Source organism: Manis pentadactyla, chromosome 9 (genome assembly GCF_030020395.1).
Source record: "Manis pentadactyla isolate mManPen7 chromosome 9, mManPen7.hap1, whole genome shotgun sequence".
NCBI classification, from domain to species: Eukaryota; Metazoa; Chordata; class Mammalia; order Pholidota; family Manidae; genus Manis; species Manis pentadactyla.
Genome location: NC_080027.1, coordinates 125,414,417 through 125,436,852, shown reverse-complemented (window position 1 = coordinate 125,436,852; position 22,436 = coordinate 125,414,417). Strand labels below are relative to the sequence as shown.

General features: G+C 53.5%; 1 protein-coding gene across 4 annotated transcripts in view; it reads left to right on the top strand.

Annotated features, from left to right (window-relative positions):
• The window catches only part of NAV1 (neuron navigator 1), a 232,594-nt gene that overhangs the window by 115,887 nt on the left and 94,271 nt on the right, over window positions 1–22,436 (top strand). The gene's annotated exons all lie outside the window — the stretch shown is intronic.

The following is a 22,436-nucleotide window of genomic DNA, read 5'->3' as shown; positions in this document are numbered from 1 at the left end:
TTGAAGACGTCTGGTCAGGTGTTTTGTAGAATGTCCTTTATTATGGGTTTGGCTGATGTTTTTCTCCTGGTTAGTCAGGGGCTTCATAGAATTTGGGGATGAAAACCACAGAGGTTCTCATGACATTGTACGAAGGGTGTGTATTACTGGCGTGACTTAACATTGTTGGTGTGGAACTCGCTCATCTGGCTGAAGGGGCGTTTGTCAAGTTTCCCTACTGCGAAATTACTCTTTTCCCCCCTCTTTCCATAGCATATTCTTTAGAAGGAAGTCACTATGGGCAGCCTGCATTTGTGGAATTGGAAGAAATAAGTTCCACTGCCTGGAGTGGGGAGTATCTACATAAATTCTTCTATATTGGGAGATTTGTATATTCTCCATTTATTTATTTAAGTCAGTACATACTCATGGATGTTTATTTTATGCTTTGAGCTATAATCTAATACAGTTGATGCTTGAACAACCCAGGGGTTAAGGCTGTCAACCCCACACACTGTTGAAAATCCACATATAACTTAAACTCCTCAAAAACTTAACTTCTAATAGTCAGCTGTTGACCAGAAGCCTAGCCGATAACATAAACAGTCAATTAACACATATTTTATGTGATATGTATTATATAGTATATTCTTACAGTAAAGTAAGCTAGAGGAAAGAAAATGCTTTATCAAATTATCACAAATCTCCAAAATATTTTTCAGTATGTTTATTGAAAAAAATATACATACAAGCAACCCACGCAATTCAAACCCATGTTGTTTAAGGGTCAATTGTAGTACATTTTTTCTTTTCCTGTTCAAATTATTTCAGTGTTGGCTGTTATGGAAGCACTTTCATTTGATACCTGGGTCCCTTTGACATACCCTGAATTTTTTTAAGTGTTTCCTTGCTGTTTGGCTCTGTAAGATGCTCCAGACTCATCTTGCATATTCCCTGGCCCATTCCAAGAATCAGTCATTTCTCCAAGGAGCCCTTTTCCTTTAACTGGAGGATGATATTAGAAACCAAGATCTGGGTGCTGGGTGTGCTTTTTGCTATTGGGGTGTCACTGCTTTTAGACCCTCTCAGTGGACAGACCTGTGTATGCACACCCATCTGTAATTATATTTAATATAATTAATGTAATAACCATGAATTAATTCTGATATTGCCAATTCTAATCTAATACCACATGATTCATTCTAACATTCCTTTCTTTATGCAGCTTTTTAAGACCCCATTTCTTCTGAATCATAGTCTTCAAGGTTGAGTCAAAGTCCAAAGGCTGAGAAACACTACAGCAAGCAAGCAAATGTTTGTTCAACTGAATTGATTTTAGAGAAACCCAGACCTGCCCCATCATAGACGTGCAGCATTTCCAGACCTACAAGTATGTATCTTGCCCCTAGGGCTGAGAGGCAGATTATCTCTCACCTTCCCCCTCCAGGTGATGCTCTGGAGGAAACAGCCTGTAATCCTCACCGAGGTGTCCGTTACCCCATGTTTGGGTGTTTCTGCTCATTTCCTCCTGTATCTGATTCCCTGAACACCTGATACTTCCTGCTGTGAGGCCAGAACGTCTGGGATCCATTACTGCCTGCAGCAGAATCTTCAGTGACCGCCCTGCCTGTCCCCCTTGGCCCAACAACCCGTACTTCCTTTCCCCTTGGTGACAATCAAGGCATATATGTGTCTCTAAACAGAGTCCAGAAAACGTGAAATGACTTAGAGATCATTTTACAAATGAGGAACAGATCCAGGAATAATAACCAGTTAATGGCAGATCAGGAAGTAAAACCCAGGCCTTCTATGCTCTTCAAATCCACTCTGTCACCAGTCCATCCTGAGCTGGGATCGCGACGGGAATCACAGCCTACACCTGCATGTCTTTAAGGCCGCTGTGAACCAAAATACCCCTGAACACTCTAGGCTTGCTCTCTGCAGAATGTCCCTGTAGAGTGCCAGCGACTTTTCTATAGGTCAACGGGACAGGATGATTTTATTCCACTCTGACTTGAGGCTCCAGAGCCAGAGAAGAGGGTGTGGACAGGAGCAGACTTAATAAGAATCAAGTGACAGCTGCCCTGTCCTCTTAGAGTGGAGGGAGAAATGTGTAATCCTAAGTAAATTCTTGGCACTTGTCTTCTGCACTGGCACCTCCTCCCCCACCCCTGTATTTGCTCCTCTTACCCCCCCATGCTTCTCTCAAGCTGCCCTTATCCCTGCCCCTTCAGTGTTTCTTATCCACGTCAGCCTTTCCCCAAAGTCCCCATCAAGACACTCATATCTTGAGTCATGATGTTGGGAAAGCAGTCTGATTCAACTATAGGACAAGATGCATTCCTTATTCAGGGATTTGTTAACCCATTTAACATTTTTGGGGTGTAGGCCCCTCACTCCAGGCATTGGATGTATGCCCTCTTATAATTAACTACATTTGATACATTGTCTCTGTGTGTCCCAGGCAGTTCCTGACCACATTACTTTATACCCAACTGAAAATCTTGTGACTTTATTTGCAAGGTTGCATTTATTTGCATCTGCATCATATCTGGTGCCCCCACCCCCCAATCCATTTGCTTATTTCAAGAGCCTGTAGGTAGGTTTTCCTCCTGCTACTTATCTTTCCACTTTATCTCCTGAAGAGCCCTTGAATTGGCTTCTGGGCAGCAATCTACCCGTTCTTTCTGGAGAGCAGCCCAACCCCTGCAGCCTACCTCTGTGCCAGCGTCAGACTAGGCTCACCCTCCCTCCCACGCACGGCAGGAAGCCCTGGAGGCGGGAGGAGGCTCCTCTTTGCTGCCATTGCAGAAAAGCTCCAGCAGCAGCCGCTCTGTCGCTGGGTCTCTAAGATCCTTCCTGGGGTGAAAGGTATTTTGAGATTATGCATAGTTCCTCATTAACAGAAACTTTTCGGCTCCTAGTGCTTTCCCCTTTCCACCTTCAGGAGTCTTTGTGGGTATATGTACTAGGGAAGGTCTCCTCTGCCAGGATATACAGTCTTAATATAAATCGCACCATGGCATGGCCAACCAGGGACCCTCACTCGAAGGATTTTAGCACTGATTCTAAATGTGCTTCACTCGTTGAGTCTAGCTTGCCGCTAAAGGAGGGTGTTAAGGAGTGCTTTTTTTCTTTTCCAGAGAGAGTTGGGTGGAAGGTGGGACAGGATATGTCTTCTAAATCCTGCCACCTCTCGACCTAGTCACACATCCGTTGTGCATCCAGGTCCAGGTGAAGGGTGGAAGTGAGTGTTATGGCCCCCAGCAAATGTCACCCTTTGAGATGGAGAATTGGTGAAATCTTACGCTGTGTTCATAACCAAAGTGGACCAAGATGGGTAGGCTTTCCCACTTACGGTAGTAATGTAATAATAACCATGACCATTTGAGAGCCCAGCATGTACTAGGCGCTGTGCTATCACTTAACGGGTGTTATCTACTTTAATCTTCCCAGTAACTTTAAGAAGTAAATATAATTAGCTCCATTTCACAGGTGAAATAAAAATGAGACTTTTGGACATCAAGACTCTTGGCTGAGATTGCAGCCCTCACGATGGAGCCAGGATTCAAACTCAGATCTGTTTCTAAAGCTTCGACCCACCCACCCTGGATATTGGTTCTGAGTAGACTGGAGCCCTAAAACTAATTAGTGTGGTACCCCACCCTCTCCTGAAACCAACTTCATTTGTAGACCTAAGGCTGATGGGAGAATAAGAGCAAAAACCATCACTTAAGAGCCCTGCCTCTGGTGTGGGGAGAGGGGAGCCCGAGGTTCTCCTTCCCCCCAGCCCCCCTGGCATGTGATCCTACACATCCCTCGTTTGGCTGTGTGTAATTAAGAGGGATGACAGCCCAGCCATTTTATATTTAATTGCCACATAACACGAAAGTGACAATGTGTATTATTACATGTGTCAGATTAACTTGGTTGTTTTATTTCAACACAATTCTTTTGCTGTGCACTCAGTCTTGTAGTTATTCACAGAGTGAGGTTGTTGACTCTTAATTTAAGGAGGGCGAGATTGCAGAGGTGCAGTGAAATGCTCTGAATAGAGCGAGTTTTTCTGGATGTGTGCGTGTGTCGGGGCTCTTTGGCTCATTTGTGGGGTGAGTGTGGCCAGGGAGGTCGGCACTGGAGAAGGGGTCGTGGCGTTCGGCGTGCCTGGGCAAGGTCAACCTCCCCCGCAGGAGGGACGTGAATTTACACAGCTCATGGTCTTCCTGTCACCATGGACTCAAGGAGGACTTCCTGGCAAAAGTGGGGTGTTAGAAGTGATAATGTTTCTCTGAATAAAGGATTTCCTCATGGAATATGGGCACCATATAACTATGTCAGGGCTGAATGAATTTCGTCATCCGTGATATTTACATCCTGCCCGCTGTTCAGAACCAGGGATCCCTTTCTGTGGGCTTTTCACTCCGGGGAGGAGGCTCAGATATCACACAATTATCGCTGACACCCGCCCCAATAGAAAATAATTATTCAGGGGATTCTGAGAGCCAACATAATTAGTCCAATTAATCTCTAGCGATGAATTATTCTGTCCGATAATCGTCTTCGGAAGCAAGGAATTCATTAGTGGCGCTGGCTGACAGCAGGGAGTCAAACGCCCTTTTATCTCTCTCGCCTGTCCCGACACGATAGAGCGAAATGCGCTCTCACTTTGATAAATTCTGTGTCCGTTTATGAGGAGTCTGGTTGGGCATCAGAGGCTGGGACCTGGGTCGTTAGGCGTATGGACTGCTCACCCCTGACCTTGGGTTTAAAGCCTCAGCTTCTGCAGTGGAAACATGGGGAGAAATGCCTGCAAGCTTTGTATCAGAAAATTAACTGGGTGTTTTCATGGGCTTCCAAGAAGCAATGAATCCCAATACACCCAGGGAAAGAACACACCCTTCTCTGCGAGAGCATTCTCAAGGAATTCTAAGGCAAAAGTCAGTTTTTCTGCCAGCACTTCCTTGACATATCCAGTTGCCCTGACCTCTTTAAGATGGCGAGGCTGCAGAGTGACCCCCAGATCAGGGAGCTCTGTCTGCTGAGCTTAACCATGCTGATCACATTCCCAACTCAAATTTGGAGGAGGGTAGGAGCAGTCATGGGAGTGTGACAGCTGGGGGTCTCTGAGCACCTGAGTGGGGTTCTGCTCCCCGGGTCCAACACCGTCTCCTCCTGACCCATACATGCCACAGTGCTGGGCCCCAGCTTTGCACCCCTAACTTCTCTGGCCTCAGACCCCTCTCCCCAGAAAAGTGAATATCACACATGATGAGTATGGGATCTTGCATATCCTTCAGGGAGTTTTTGGACCCTCTGTCGCCTTGTCTGAACAACTCCAGATATTACAAAACGTGAATCATGCCCACAAGGAACCTAAGATCCAGGGAGTGGAGAGCAAAGAAGGGGCGTCACTAATGTGAACAGTGTGCAAGAGCAAGAGCATCCTACGTCAGGAAACAGCTGGCGGGGTAGTGGGTGGACCTTAGCATCGTTGACATTTGGGGCCAGCCCTCTGGTCGGGGGGCTTGTCCTGGGCTTCGCACGGTAGTTAGTAAAAGTCCTGGCCTCCACCCACTAGATGCCAGGAGTGTCCCACCCCAAGTGTGACAATCGGGATGTCTCCACACATTTTCAAATGTCCCCGGGTGGGCAAAATCACTCCCAGTAGAGAGCCTCTGTAATAGAGGCACCAGCAATGTGCTCAGCCCTGATGGGCAGTGTGGCTAAGTCTGAGCAGAGGCATCAGAGAAGGCTCCATGGAAGGAGAGGTTTGGGGGTCAAACCAAGAAAGCAACTTTTTTCCCCCAGCTTTTTATCCCTGGAGTTGAACCAGTGTTTTGCACCAAGATGCTCAGAGTATGAGCACTGAGTGGATAAACTAATGGATGGATGGACGAGGAAGGGTGGAAGACGCAGAGAATGGGAAGGGGCACGCGGTGTTCCGGTTAAAGGATCAGCACTGCTCAGAGGCACGGGGTCACAGGGCAGGCATCTCCGGGAGCTGCAGCCGGACCAGTCTCTCTGTTCCGTGGATAAGAACAGGACTGTGGCTCATGCAGCTCTGGCTTAAGCTGTGGAACCCTCTTTTCTGGAGATCCTGAAGAAAGAAGCAGCTGTCAGTACAGTACTGCTTGTCAGTCACAAACGCCTCGCGAAATGATCACACACGTCTTCCTGGTAAACTTGGATATGACCTTGGCATATATCTGAGCTCAACCCTCTGACAGTTCTATCACCATTTGGAGCTGGAGCACCAGACGCCACCGGTGTTTCCCTGGCTGCGGTTCGGGAGCCTAACGGCCCAGGAGCGGTGCTCTGCCTGGAGCCGGCCAGGAAGGGAGCGCACCAGCCTCTCTGGGTCATGGGGCGTGCTTGTGTTGCTCAGTCTCCTGAGCTGGTGTCCTTTCCCCTCTCCTCCTTGGCCCTGGAGCTCAGTGGCTACGTCTCTCTTCTCTCTGCCACCTCACCATGTATTCATTCATTTACAAACACTTGATGCGCCCACATGACATGCATTTGAGGTGCAGCCGAGTTGCTGCTTCTCAGGTAAGGATGTTGACATGCAGCTGGGCACCTACAGTGCCGCGTGGTGACTGCTGTGTGCAGGGACACGGGTGCCCTGGGACTTCGGGGGAGCCTCCTGAGGGCTGGCTGAGTGAGGCTTGTTGAAACCCTTGTAGGCAAAGGCTTGCAGATAGCTAGCTGGGCACCCAGCTGAGGTGATGGAGCTTCAGCCTTATAAGTCTGTGATCATGAGTTTTATTGTAGTTTTTTCACTGTGTGTTAAAGAGTTGTATGTCCAGTAAAATATATATGTCTGCCTACCCAGGGAAAATCACTCTGGCTTCTTGGTAACAGGAGTTTGTAATGGCCTAGAAAATACAGGAAAGTCTTTAGAGTGAGTTCCTGATCTCCATTAAAAACATTTATGGTGTCGGGGGAGCCATTTCCCTCTGATTTGTGTCTAACGAGGGAGATGGAGGCTGAGATGTCAGGGAGGAAGACAAAGGCCCATGTGTGTGACGAGGCGAGTCCGTGTTCGCTGGGCACGCGCACCACGAGGAGCAGGCTCGCCCATAGTCCCCCCTGCAGGGAGGGCGGGAGGCCGAGCCTGCAATTCGGTGCCTGCAGAGCTCAGGAAAATGTGGTCCCTACCTTTGGAGGCAGGCCAGACGCTCACAGCCTCAGGAGAATCTGGCCGAGGGAGGCATTGCTGGTGTTTGGGGCAGAAGGCAAGCCTAGAGACGGGGCTGGGGAGCTGGGGTGGGTGGGGCGGTGAGAGTTCCTGAAGGATGTGAGCTGGAGAGACGATGGTGCAGGGGGGCGATGAGGAGCAGGGAGGCTGGAGGGTGGCAAACAGGGACAGGAGGTTGCCTCCCTGCCATCTGTGAATGCAGGAGGCCCATGAGGCAGGACAGGTGTGGCAGATGGGTGGGGTGGGGGGGTACCACCTGACTACCTACCGGGGGATGCATTTGTGTAGCGGGCTTTTATTGGGGACCTACCATATGGCAGGCATCGTGCCAGGTGCTAGGCATTCAGGGTCGGATAGCATGTGGTCCTTGCCCCGGAGGCAGATAGCTGCGAAAAGTGTGGGCAGCAAGGGGATTTGGAGGCTGTGGCAGAAGTCTTGCAGACTCGGGCGGGGATCCTGAGCCTGGACTGGGGATTCCTGCCCAGGGGGAGGGGCCACACTAAACGCAGGTCTGCATTCTCCCAGGGACAGTTGCTCACCCATCAAACATTTGCTGGCCCCCTGCGGGTGCTGCCCAGCACTGCTGGGGTCGAGAGGAGTCACGTGAGGAGCATCGTGTCTGGTGGGGGAAGGAGCCAGCAAGCACAGAGTTGTCGCTGCATGGTAGCATGTGCGCCGTGAGAGTCGCTCAGACGGCAAGTGTCCGTACCTTGGCATCCAGGGAAGACTTCCTGGCGGAGGTGTGAAGTGAACTGAGCGTTGAGGCGTGGGTGGGAGTCACCCTGGTGGGGAAGGCCCTTTAGGTGGGAGCAGTAGGGGATGGAGCAGGCAAAGGTGCTATTATCAGAAATGGTGGAGACCAGTGGGAATGGGTGAGGGATCATGTAGGGAAAAACGGAAGATTAGGCTAAAAAATTACTATAGGGGTCCTTGACTCAAAGGTCATCTGAGAGATCCTGAAGTCTCATGTTGCAGGGGCCCAGGGTGGCCCACATGGTGGCTCTCAGACTCCTTGGACGGAGGGATGGGAGAAGGGCCTGGCTCCAGCCCCCAGCCCCCAGCCGGGGCTGGGCGCTCCTGGACACCACTCTGTCCCCAGCGTGTCGTGTCCCCCAGTTTTGCTTCCTAGTGGGGGAGGGAACACTCACAGACATCAGTTCAGTCAAGTCTGCTCACCCCTGTCCCCAGGAGCGCAGCCCAGGCCTGCTGTTCCCATGACAACAGCCCCGTCAGTGTGGAGCAGAGATCTGCAGGAGAGCTGCAGCCCCCACTCATTACTGAGGCTTCCCTGGTGGGTCTGGGTGCGAAGGGGAGCTGCTGGTTGCACTGGGGAGTGGGGGTGAGGGCTGGGAAGCCCTGAGGCCAGGGGACTCCCTTTGTCCTTCGATGGAGAAAGAAAGGAAGTACTCACAGGGGTGGGGGACGGGCAGCTGGGCATTGGCCACCAAGTCCCGTGTCTCCTCCTAGCTCTCCTTCTGAGCCGGGGCTGCTCCTCTGCATCCTCTGTCTCATTAAAGATAGATGACCCCAGGGAGGATGGGAGCAAGGGTCACCAGCTGCCAGGGCCTCTTGCCCTGCAATGGGCTGGGGATCATTTGTGGGGAGAACACGGCCTGGACCATCCGCCCCGGCTGCAGTGGCCATGGGGTGAGCCATACCACGGGCCAGCCCTGGGGTGGCCTCAGCAGATGGTCAGCAGCACATCCCTGAGAATGTGTACATCCTGTTGACAAATATTCAAAGCTGGTCAGCAGAGCCACAGATACCTAGGAGTCCATGTTCTCGGGCTCTGTGTTCTGTTAGGTTGCTTTTCCATTGAAAATCTGTGCTGGGTGAGATGCAGTCTCCAGTGGCATGAAGGGGTGAGCCCTGCAGTTGGCGTCAGAGAAGCTGGGTTCTGACCCCGTCCCTGCTGCTTCATAGCTGAGGCTGAGGGCAAATTGCTTGTCCAGTTTGCCCAAGTGAGCTCCCTAATGCCTGTCTTACAAGATATTGTGAGGCTTAAATGACACAGGGATGCGAAGGGCCTGGCACGCAGTAGGCATTTCATAAATGTTAGTCTGCCTTCTTGCTTCCAAAGGTAGATGGGCAGATGAGATCAGTTCTGCCAAAGGGGTCTGTATGTCCAAGGGTTGAGGCTGACCAGGTCCTAGTACTCATTTTTCTTGTCCACCCTCTCCTCTGGAAAATCTTCCTTTGAGCCTAGCCTTGTGCCAGCTTCAGATTTGCCCCTGGGCCTGCCTCTTCCATGCTCAGGCCTCCTGCTGCAGCCTGGATGGGTCCAGGGTACTCCCTTGCACCAGGCCGGAAGAGGAACAGCAAAGGTTGTCTGCCTTCTCTTGTCCACCCAGGGCGGCGCCTCCCTGTGCCTGCACGTGTGCACACCTGCAGCACGATCCTCCCCAGGGGCCTCAAGACATGGGCCAGGGTGTGGGCAGCTCACTGCCCATGCCACTTCCTCCCTGGCCCTTGTCTCCAACCCCAAGGACTTCCTGCAGACGGGGACCCTCCCCCAGTCACCCTTCCCAGCCCTGTGTGTGGTTTCTGGTCCAGGCTGGGCCTTAGCATGCAGAGTGGAGGCTGTCCCTCTTGCCCCTCCTCTGCCCTCGGGCAGACAGAAGCCGTGCTCCACGCTGGGTTCTTCCGAGAACCCTAATACACTGGCCAGCCAGAGTGGTGTGGTGGGGGCCGGGGCTGCACACTGGCAGCACATGTTGTCACTGAACTTAGATGTGGCTCTGTCACTTGGCAGAGCTAGAAATCTCTCCAGGGGAGAGTCTTCCCTGGGAATTCGGCTCCATTCAAATGGTGACAATCCTAAGCTGCTTGGCAGCAGTGGTACAGGTCTGAGCTGCCATGGGCGGGGAGGGCTTGGAGGAGGGCTCGAGAGAGAGGGCTCTGGGCACCTCCATTGCCCTCCCTGACCTGCCTGGGCCTCACTCAATAAGGGTCCAAGGCTCTCCAGAGCCATGCGACCTTTGCTCCCCTTCTCCACCCCCAGCCTGGGCCATGGTAGTACAGCTGCCCCCGACCTTTGCTCTCCCTGTACCTGGGCCACTCTAGGACCTCGGCTGCCCCCCGACCTTGCACCCCCTGTACCTGGACCACGCTAGGACCTCGGCTGCCCCCCGACCTTTGCTCCCCCTGGACCTGGGCCACGCTAGGACCTCCGCTGCCCTTCTGCAGAAGCATGCCCTGTACTTGTCCCTTAATCTCCTTTCCGCCGCTCTCAGGAGTTTGGGAGTGGGGTTAATTCTTTCTCTCAGGAGAAAGGGAGGCCCAGAAGGGCTGAGCTGCTAGCTTCCAGGCACTGGAGGGTGCTGAGACTGGCACCCTGGGGTCTTGAATTCCAGCCTGGTGCTCAGGCTCTTGAAGGCACCTCCCTTCCAGATGCATGGGGGCCCCTTCGATGCTCCAGGAGGAGGCCAGGGAGCGGGGGGCAGGCCAGGGTCAGGAGGAGGTGGGCTGGGGGCCTCTAGGCCCGCAGTGTGTCGCGGTGAAGGAGAGGCTGGGAGGGCAGGCAGGGGGCGGTACTGAAGCACTGCACTGGCTACAGCTGGTTCCCAGGCTCCTGCACTGCAACGGGATGGGGAAGAAGAGGACTCCGGGTGATCTGATCAGGCAGCCAAGCACAGCCATGGGGCTTTGGCAAGCGGGCCTCAGGACCTGCCGGCCAGAGCTGGGACGAAGCCCAGGGGGAGAGAGGCCCCCTCGAGGCAGCGCCGGGCCGGAGCAGTGACTGCCCAGCACAGCCCGGACTGGCTGGCGGCCCATGTCGTGGAGGTGGAGAAACCCCTGACCTGGCCCGTCGCCCATTCCTTGCTGTCTCCTGGCAGGCCTGCACCTCATTCATTCCACGGAGTGGAGGACAGGCCTTGTCCTGTGATCGGTTAGGAGTCTGATTCCAGCATGTCAGTCAGGAAGGCCTCCTGGTGTCCAACTACATGGTCTTTATTGTTGTTTATCATTTCTTTTGGGGAAAGCGTGGACTTCAGCCAGTCAGATTCAGATTTCTGCTCTGTCACTTACACAAGCTTTGTGACCTTCGGAAGTTAACTGGCCTCTCTGAGCCAAACATCTGCAAAATGGGGGTAATTACACATAACGCCTCAGGTTGCTGTGTTGAAGGGCAGAATGTGTGTCAGTGTGGGCACCACGCTCAGAACATGGAACAAACATAGTAAGCAGGGTTTCCTTTCTGTTCCCTTCCTTTCCTGCCTCGGGGAGCACTGCCTGCCTCTTAGTGGCTCTTCCACAAACCTCACTAAGTCACTGGAGCACTTCTCTACTTCTTACCTGGAGGCCTCCATGCTCCACGCGCTCCTCCTCACTTCAGTTTGTGCCCGCGCTCTGAAGGAGTGCAGGCCTTTGTCCAAGCCGGTCCTTTCGGTGGGTAGTGGGACCCTCCTGGATGTGGGGGACTGTTGGCGGCAGATGGGCTGAGCCCAGGGTTCCCAGCGGTGGGCAGCAGAGGGCCGAGGGGATGGGTGACGTATCAAGCTTTCCCAGGATGGGAATCCTCCAGGGAGGCAGCTAGGCAGGGGGACGACGGCTCTGATGGAGGAGCAGATGCTGCCTGGGTGGAGCGGGCTGGCAGGGGAGGGGTGAGCAGCCTGCCTGAGTGGGACCTTCCATCCTGGGGCAGCCCTGCACCGCCGCACCCTGCCCCCAGCTTTCTCCCGTGGAATTCTCCTTAAGGCCCGGCCTCTGCTGCCTCTGTCCCCAGGCCCTGTCACCTTGACCCAGTCACTGCCTCTCCACTGGATCTTAGTTCCCTTCTGCTGAATGACCTCTGAGGCTCATGCCAGCTCCTGTTTTTTGATGAGCGTTAACGTCCACCCTCCTCTAGGCTGGCAGCAGGGGCTGCATGGGCTGGTCCGCGCACGGACCGGCCAGACCTTGTGCCCACAGTCCAGTCACCCACATCTGCTTTGTCTCCCTCGGCGCCCCTCCCACCCCCAACTCCATATCCCTCTCCTGTGGAGGTGGTCAAACTGTTCGTATTTGCGGTGGTGTGTAGGGATACAGAACGGATACGATGTGTCTCTGCCCTCCAGCGCTCTTCCAGAGCGGAAGACATGAAATCTGAACAACAGCTCTGGGAGTTCGGTGCCGTTATCCCCGTTTCCATACTGGTGAGCGTACTGGGGCCCAGAGAGTGAGTGCCTTGCCCAAGGTCACACAGCTGGTTGGTGGTAAAGCTGGCTCCGTGCCCCGTGGCCTCCTGTGGCCTCCGTCCTTTCTCTCTCGTGACTCAGCTGTGACTTAGGCTGCACCATTCCCGAACCTGCAGCTTTTTGCTCTGTTGCCCGTGGTCAGACTCATTCCTTCCCTTCCTTTGGTTTCAGATCAGGGGCCAGCTCTTCCAGGAGCCCCTTTCTGATTCCCCCAGCCTAGCCCAGCCCCACCTCCTCATTTGCTGATCAGTCCCCAATAAAGTTCAGCCCCTGTGCACGGGACCCAGCTGTGCATGCCAGCCTCTCAGCTGCAGGGCTCCCAGGCGGCAGGCCCCCACCCGGACGGCTAAGGAGGAAGCCAGGAGCTTCTTCTCGGGACGGCTGGGCCTCGAGAGGCAGTGGTGGTCCGAACATTTGACTTGTCTCCTGATGCAGTGCAGCTGCTTCCAGGGGAGTCGACTGCAGAGGAGACTACGAAGGTCTAGGCTGGAGAGCTCAGGAGGGTCTGTCCCCGGGAGAGCCGACCCAAGATTTCAGTCAGGGTCAGGGGCAGGTCTCCCTTCAAGAGAGGGGCATCTTCCAACAGTGCCTCTTGTCGCCTGGCCACTGGTAGGTCCTGGGAAAGGAAGTGATGTCAGGGATTCAGGGGCAGGCCTGCGTGGAGGCCTGGACAGGAAGCAGGAGTGAGCAGTGTAGGTGGAGCTAAAGGACAGAAACACACAGCCACAGCCCACCTCATCTTTGTGGCTGGTTCTATTCTGCCCTAACTCAAGTTATGCGCGCTGGTGGGTCTCCATCTGACCCACTCTGGCCCTCAGTGTCAGGGCCCCCTGAACCTCAGGACAGGCCCATCTGGGAAGTGGAGATGCCGGACTTGGCAGTGCACCAAAGGCGAACACACACCTTGTGGGAAAAGCTGGTGATGTTATTACAGGATAGGCCCACTGGGCTCCCAGCGCTGTGCGATGGGACTTCTGGAGGTGATGGAAATGTCCTCTCTCTGAGCTACGGTGATTGTTGGCCAAGGTGATGAGATGGCTATTGAGCACTTGATGTGTGGCTGGTACAACTGAGGAACTGAGTTTTAAATTTTATTTAATTTTAATTAATATAAATATAAATGATGCTCAACATTATTATTCATTAGGGAAATGCAAATTAAATGTACAATGAGATACCACTTCATAGCCATGGGGATGACTGTAATAATGAAAATAGACTGTAACAGGTGTTGGAGAGGATGTGGAGAAATCAGAACCCTCATACACTGTGGGTGGGAACATGAAATGGTGCAGCCCCTTTGGAAAACAGTTCGGAAGTTAAGCACAGAGTGACCGTATGACCCATTATTGCACTCCTAGGCATATATTCTAGAAAAATGAAAATGTACGTTCATTTAAAAACTTGCATAACCTAAGACAGGCACAGTCGCAGGGGGGCCATCAGGTGAGAAATTGGGGATCAACAGAGGTGAGGCTTAGAACCCCCCCACTGTTGTGAGAGAAATCTTCTGCATCCGTGGATGTTTTGTTGCCCTTGTCTAGCTTGGATTAATACTTAGTCTACAGGCACACACCTGCTCATCTACATTTGCCCTCTTACAGCACTAAACTATGTTTTCTACCTTTATCTTGCATCTACCTATCACTTCAGCATTTTATTAATAATAATAAGGGAGAAATATGGGATTCACATATAAATCAAGTATAAAAATCAAACGAATAATCATATCTGACTTGATTGTTTATAGCTCACGATGCGTGATCAAAACCAAAAGTTTCTGTGATATGACTGCCCTTGCCCTGTTCACCATGTAAGAACTTATTCACTATGTAAGAATTTGTTCTCCATGTAAGAACTTGTTCGTTATGCTTCAGAAGATTGGAGACTGTTGAGAATTAGGCTTGGGGTTGATTAATGATTGTGCATTGAGTCCCCTATACAGAATTTTATTGTTGTTAACAACCATTTGATCAATAAATATGAGAGATGCCCTCTCAAAAAAAAAAAAAACTTGCACATGAAAGTTTATAGTGGCTTTATTCATAAAATAGGCAAATATTGGAAATGACCCAAATGCCCATCAAATGATGAATGGATAAATAAAAGATGAAATATCTATACAAAGGAAAATTATTCAGCCACAAAAAGGAATGAAGTAGCGATACAAGATACAGCATGAATGAACCTTGAAAACATTGCGCTAAGTGAAAGAAGCCAGGCACGAAAGGTCACATATTTATGATTGCTCTTCTATGAGATGTTCAGGATAGGCAAATCTGTAGAGAGGGAAAGGTGAGACTGGGGGCTGCGAGGGGTTGGGGCAAGCGGAGAATGGTGAGTGGCTACTAATGGACGTGGAGTACCTTTGGGGGTGTGATGAAAATATTCTGGGATTAGTGGTAATGGTTGTACAGCTTTGCTCATACTGAAAACCACTGAATCGTACACCTTGAAAGAGTGAGTGTTACGGTATGTGAAGTGTATCTCAGTGGATGTATCTCCATTTGTGGCTGGGGGCCACGGGTTTGGACAGCGCGGCTCCGGGTTCAGGCTCCCAGGGCCCACATTCTGGCTTTGCTGTTTACTGCTCTTTTGCCTTAGATGGCTGGCTTCACCTCTCTGGGCCACAGTTTTCTCAGCCGTAAAATGAAAACAATGCCTGGACTACCTCAAAGGGTCGACGTGAAGATTAAGCGGGTTTATAGGCATAAAGCTCCCAGACTAGCGCCTGGCACCAGGCTATAGAAGAGCCAGCCAATCCTACTATAGCTAGTTTCACAGCCAGCAATCCCCGGGGACCTCTTCCAATTGCGGTCCACACCTGGGCCCAGCCCTGCCCTCCCTGCCCCTGCCCCTGCCCACAGACGGCCCTCTGCTGCTGTGTGAACCGGCCCTAACAACCACTCCCGGCGCCCCGCACTGACGCGCCCGTTGGAGGTCGGCGTCGCAGGAAGGGTCTGGGTAGCGTCACTGATGGAAAACATGTCCAATAAATCTAGAGACCCACTGGGCAAGAGAGGCAGAGCCCGTCAGGGCATGGAGACTGGCTGCGGCTGTGGCTGCGGCTGGCAGGCCGCCTTCCGCAGGGGGCCTGCCCTTGGAGCTGGGCCGAGCCCAAGTCTTTAAATGAAAGACCATTGAGTGTGTTCTCAAACCCTCTCCGATCTTACAAGCTAACATCGGGAGGGAAATGAGGTGGGATGGAGACAGAATTAGCAAACCAGCACGCCTTCCAGGAGGGCCCTGGGCCAGGCGCCTCTCCTGGCGCAGCAGCTGAGCCGGAACCAGCCCTACTCGAGGCCATCCTGATTCCAGCAGTGAAGAGGTGGCCTTGGAGGCGCGGCGTCCCCTGGAGCTGTAACGCGCCCCCTCCCAGTTCTCTTGCTCACCGGCTGAGCAAGGCTGAGCTGCGCCTGACCGCGCGGGGCTGTCCTAGGCTCGGGCTCACTGCCCCCTGCTCACCGCCCCTCTCCCCGGGGAGGGCAACGGCGGGCGTGGACGGGGTGGGGGCGAGGTGACTCCCGCGCTCCAGGGCGCCGATCTCAGCCCCGACCCACAGACGGCCCGTCACCCGCTGGGCCCTGGGGCAGAAAGGCCGCCAGTCTCCCAAAGTTCGGCCCTGATTCTGAGCTCGCCAGGTGGCGCCCGCAGGTCTCCGAGCCCGGCGGCAGGCCCGGGGCTGGTCGGCTCTCCGCAGAGACCGGGCACCTCCCTCTCCCCAGGCGCAGGGCAGGCTCCCCAGAGGTGGTGCTGCCACGCCTCAGCTCTTCTGCCAGGACGACAGTCCACGCTGAGCGCTGAAGCCTGGGGCGGGGTCAGGAAGCCTGCCTAGGAGGGCAAAGCCTGGGAGGAGAGGAGCTGCGCTGCGCAAAACGCAGGGCAGGAAGACCTCTGGGCGGCTGCCGAGCGTGAGAGCAAGTCAGCTGCCCATCAGGCAGCGGCGCGGCAGCCGCAAGGCCTCCGCTGAGGACCGGCAGCGCCCTCTTGTGGCCGTTCTCGGCATGGCGGGGGCCGGACTGGGGCGGGCATCCTCTGAAGGGCAGGGCATACTGGCTTCTCTTATCCGAAGCCCTACTATTTGCTGCGTGGGGCAAAATACCTAGAAGGAGCCAGGACTAAAGAAATAATGCATTGGCCACATGGATGTGTGAGGCAAGGAAAGGAAAACTGGGAAATGGAAGCAAACGGAGCCGGAGAGAGGGGCATGCGTGGATATGGAGGAGTGGGCTTTCCCGAGCGCGACGGTGGATTTGTGCCCAGGGAGCAGACTGGGCCCGAAGGCTCGGGAGACGGCCCAGCGGCCCGACATCAGGAAACCGAGCACTGGTTTTGTGGTGGACATCCTGTTCTGGTGGAGTGCAGCAGAGGTCAAGATTTCCCCAAATGTGGCCTGTATCACACCACCCACGTTGGGGGCTTGCAGTGATGCAGATTCCTGGGCCCCCTCTCCCATCTGCTGGATCACCGTCTCTGGAGGTGACACTCCGGCACCTGCATTTTTAACATACTCTGGGAGAAAAGATGTTTCTTCTTTTCGAAGTTGAGATTCTATTTATTTAAGTTGAAGTTTATTTGATGTACGATATTATATTAGCTTCAGGCGTGAGTAAAGATGTTTATATGGGCTTCAGCCAACTCCAAGCTATAGATAGACCTAGTCTAAGTTGGTTAGGAGCCTCAGTGTCCCCTACCACAAATGCCTTATTTTACAGATTAAAAAAAAACCTGAGGCCCAGAGAGGAAAGCAATTTACCCAGGGCCCCACAGTTAGTGTGTGCCCTCAGGAAAACCACACTAGACCCTCCACCTGCCCAAGCTGCCTTCTTTCCCCACACTCTATGCCCCACCTCCTCTTAGCCCAGTGCCCACTGGAGACACATTCCTGAGGGTCTCTGATCCAAGCCTTCTCACTCAAAGTCGAAACTGTAGGTGATCTGGAAAGACACCTGCCTGGCAGTTCCAGGCCAGGGGCGACCGTGCGTGCCCCTCTCTCCGGCTCCAGATTTGCTTCCAGCTCCCAATTTTTCTGTTTCTTACCTCGCACATCCATGTGGCCAATGCATTATTTCTTCAGTCCTGGCTCTTTCTAAGTATTTTGTCCCCCACAGCAAATCATAGCAGGGCCCCTGAACACTCGGCTCCAGTTCGGCCCACTCGTGAGTGGAGAGGGTCCAAGATTCTCCAGCGTGAGGGTGGAACACCCCAGGAGCTCCTCTGGGGAGCAGGAGCTCTCAGCAACTGGCAGCACGCGATTTGTCATGCTGCAGGGTTGTGTGACAGCCACCTCTGACAATATTGTGACTTATGTGGGGGGAATGAGTGAACCGATAGAATTAGTAACAGAAGACATAGTGCCCTGCCTACATACTCCATGGAAGCGGGTGCCTCTTGCATGGAGACCACCCAGGGGTTTTTCTAGGGCTCTGGGGTCATCAGATGGTGAGGAAAACAGATGTAGAAGGGGGTGGAATTGTTGTAGAGAGAGGCTGCTGGGCTTGGCCTGAGGGTGGCAGAGGTGTGTGTCCTGGGTCCCCTGTCGGTGTCAGCACCTGCTCCGAGCCACCCTGCAGCACCCAGACTCCTGGCGGGCGTCAACCCAGCCCGAGGCTGCTGGCTGCCAGAGCCCACCTCCCAGTTAGTACAACCTCTAACTTAGGTAGCATTGCTCATTATAATGTGCAACCTCTGGGCAGTGGGTGGAGTCCTGGAATGTATCAGAAGACCGAGGAGTGCACAGCTGTGGGCCCGCAGGGCCCTCTCTGGCTAGATTTTGAAGGTTTATGTCCTTGAGTCAAGGAAAGGGAGGATAGTGGCTCAGATTCCCAGATATTTGACTCACTGTAAACACAAAATGATCACCCACAAATGGTAAACAAACTCCCAAGGATCTTTTGTGTTGTACTAAATATTATTAGGAGCAAGCGGCCAAGTGTCTGAGCTGGGAATGATTTCGTCAGAGATATGTGTGTTTGAAATGGCTTTTATTACAGTGGTAGGAGCCCGCCTGAGCTGTGACAGATTTTAGAACTTAAAGAAGACTTGGATGCCGCCCATGGGCTCTAGCAGGGTGGAGACCTGGAGTGTCCTAGGGAACTGTTGAAAGAAGAGAGTGCGTGTGATGCTTAATCCTTCCTTTTCCGGGTCATTTAGCCTAGTGTGGATTTCCAGGTCTAGTCCCAGACCATCCTGAATGGTTAATTTCCTTTGTGATCACCCATGCTGGTGATGCACCTCAGTGCCTGCCCGCCCCAGTGCGCGACACAGAGCGCAATGATGGGACAGGAGCCCCGGGCCAGGAGCACACCTGCCCTGCCATTTGCAGTCTGGGTGACATGGGGCAGGCCTTTTCCCTCTCTCTGCCTGGGTGATGTGGTGTTTCTCCCCCACGTGTGAAATGAGAGGGCAGACGATTTGTTCATGACTCGGCAGTGTTCTCCTCTTGAGCCACTTAGGCCCAGCCAGGCACAGCAAAAGCCAGTCTCAAGTCAGACACAGACCCAGTCCTCTGTGGGCCCCGCCCTGCGCTGCACTACCAGTGTGGCTTCTGGAACATTGGTGGAAGTAATTAAGATTTCAACAGGCAGTTATTGCCATTTACTTAACTGTCAGCTAATAATTAACATTTTACAGAACTTGGGGAAATTTGCCTGCTGGCTGATGGATAATCTCGAGACCCCCTTCGTTGCGTTTCCCTAAACCTGTTGGGGTTGTTACCTTCTGTCGGATGCTCCCACCTATTACTACATCAGATTTTAGGCCGATGGCCAGAGAAGTCCCTGTAAGGCCCGGCATTTCCCACAGCTGAGACTGGTGTCCAGGGAGTCAGGTTGAAGATGTAACTTCTGACTTCCAGGGGAGTCAGGCCACTGACTCAGAGTTAGGGGAGGCTCTGTTACCACCCCATCCACTCGCTACATCCACGTACCGGGCCTCCCCCAACCAGAGCGAGGTCCCAGAGCAGAATGTAAACCCACCTGCATACACCATCGGGGTCGCCCCACCCACTGCAGGAGGCAGGAAGCCAGCTCAGCCCTGAGCAGCGGCGTGTGTGCCCCTTGCTCTCCTGCCCCTTCGTACCTTCTGACAAATACAGAGCACCTGCCTGGTGCCAAACATGGCACAAAGCCTTCTGCATGATGAGCTCTATAATCCTCACAGCAGCCCTGCTGGATGGGTACCATTATTCTCCCATTTCACAGGAGGGAACGTTGCAGCAAGGTGAGCTGCCTCATTCAAGGTCAAACCTGCTGGGAAAGGTCAGTGCAGTGGTCTGAACTCAGGTCTTTTCAACTCTAAGAACTGTATTTTTGTAGCTGTACCGTGCTGGCATTTGTTTGCCCCCGTGCCTCAGTCTCTTGGTTAGCAAGGTCATAGTCTCGCTGCCCTGGGGAAGCCTGTTTCCCCCAGTTCTGACTTCAGAAAGAAGGATCCCATTTGCCATCATCCTCCCCGTGCACCACTGCTCCTCCAGATGAAGTCACCCCCAGGCACTGCATCCGTCCGTTTCCTTCCCGACCTACAGTGAGATGTCCACAGAGGCCTCCCGTGCACGTCTGCATGATTGCAGAGCTGTGTGTGTGTGCTTCTGGTGTGGTTTCTACAAATGACAGGCAGGACCACAAGTAGGTGTCTGTATCTGGAGGCATGTGCTCGTATTTTGAGGTTCTGTTCTGCAGTGGAGAGAGCAGGGGCTTGGGAGTCAGTCATGGAAAGTGTCTTGACCGCCACCCCGTGGTAAACATTCAGTTTGTGTGTGTGTGTGCACCTGTCAGGTTTATGTGATTGCCAGTCCTTAGCTCACACTCATGACAAGGACAGTGTGCTCTCTGTGGGCTTGTATAAGAGGCAACAGTGTGTGGAAAGAAACACCACCCTGCCCTGGTGCATGCTGGGAGGACACTCTTGTTTGTGGCGATGGCGAGTTGCAATGGTGATAGCTGGGTTCAGGGAGACTCTTCGTCCCTTCTGAGCCTGAGGAGCTTGTATGTCTTCCCCGATTGCTCCACTTCAGGGAAAAGCTGGGAGCAGCAGCCCAGGACAATGTCACGAGCTTCCCCCATAGGCCTCCTTGTTGCCCTGCAACTGCTGGGAGCCTGACCTGGCCTCCCTCCAGCCTTGCTTCACACACAAGCGTGCACACATGCATGCACACACACCTCTTGCAGCTGGACCCTAGAGCTGGGAGAGTGGGCATACCCAGGCCCCAGAGTGAGGCTGCGAGGTGTGTCCTGATCAGGACATCCAGCCAGAGGAGCAAGGTGCGTCCTGCCAGCCGCAGCGCGGGTTCCAGCAAGGGCCGGGTCGGCCTGGCGGCTCCTCCCCCTCCCGGGCGTAAGGATACCACATGGGCCGGGAGTGTCCTGAGCACATCTCACACTGAAGGACACTGCGTGGGGAGGAAGGGGCTGCCAGGCTCTCCCTGCCATGTCTGTGCTGTTTGTCCCCTAGGCCTACCCCCTACCCAGACCACACTTTTGAGAAAAGCACGTGGCGGCCTCTGAGATGGTGGTGCCTTAGATGTGGAGCTGTTAGGTGTTAGGTGGTTGTTCCCACAGAGAAGTGTGTGCCTCAGGCGCAATGAGGAGAAAGGGGTGAAGCCTGGTTATGGGGTGAAGGTCAGGAATAGGCAAGGGTAAGGGTGAGGTGAATTCTTTTGCAAATGCAACATTTTTTAAGCTAAAAATATAAAGATTTGCCTCATGGTCTTGCACGTGCATGTCAAATTGACCCCTAACCCGGGCAAAGTGTCTGCAGCCTTCCGGGCTCAGGAGCGCATCCCTTCATGTCAGTGCTCTCATCCTGGGCTTCCCACTGCACCTCCAGGACCAGGACCAGGACCAGAAACGGGTCACCCCCAAATGTGGAGCCCAGCCAGACTTCTCAGGAGCCCCCACCCCTAGCTGAGCCTTGAGAAGCCTCGGCATACCCGAGGTGACCACCAGGGGACACTGCTGGGGCACGCAGGGAGCTTTAAGGGGTGGCTGCCGCAGACCCATTCAGCCTGGGAGCAGAGAGCAGATCCAGGTCACCCCCCAGCAAATGCGGTTCTGTCCCGGCCCCTCGTCTGCACGCCCCGAACCTACACGGGGGGAGCCTCCCCAGCTGCAGATGTTCCTCTGTTGGCATCTCTCTGTGACCTCCTGCCAGCCTGCCCTCCCTGGGCCCCAGGCTCCCGGCTCCCCAGTGACCTGTAGACTGAGTCCGTTCCAAGGACTCTGGTGGCCGCAATTCCTGGCGCATCTGTGAGACTTTGGGCCATTCCTGCCCCACTGGACTGACAGGAAAATGAGGTGGGGGCTGGGGCGGAGGTCTTTGAGGGGAGGTACAGGGAAAGAGGGTCAGGATCCGTGTAGTGAGGAGGACAGCATCTCTGTTTCTGTCACTAGAGCATTAAGCCCCAGGTCCCCACAGCTGTCCCTGTGCCCCAGGGCCTGTAGCACGGAGTGCAGAGCTTCTCTCCCGAGGCTGGCCACCAGGAGGATTACTTTCCTTTGAGAAGAAAAACAGACTAAAGGGTCTTCCTAAAGAGACATGTATCATTCTCTCTCTCTTTTTTGTATGTTTTTTTTTAATTGTCTTGTGGTAGCATCCATGCATTCCTCAAGTGCTCACCGAGCACCTGCCAGCTGCCACCACCATACTCGTTGCTCACCGTGCAGAGCTATCCGGTGATGGAGCCAAAGAAATAGGAGCCCCTCCGGGGGCCCAGCCCTGCCCCGTGCTCCATGCCCGGTGTGCGGCCTTGGGCCCCTGACTTCCTCGCTCAGGGTCTTGGTTTTCTCATCTGTAAGATGGGGTCAGTAGTGCAGATGTCATAATTGTTGTAAGGTTCAAACTAGATGCTGCATGCAGAGGGTTGGCCACACAGGCCTCTGAGTAACACTTGGTCACCTTCCTCTGGGATTGCTCACTGCTTGGAGTCATGCACAGTCTCCCCTCATCTCTGCCAACCCCATAGAAAGCATTGCCTTGGCCCAGAAACCCACATCTTGGCACCATATTCTTGGTCCCTACACAGGCATTTTAGAACCAAGCTTTAAATATGTATACACACACACACACACTTCCTGATCCTGTCTGGG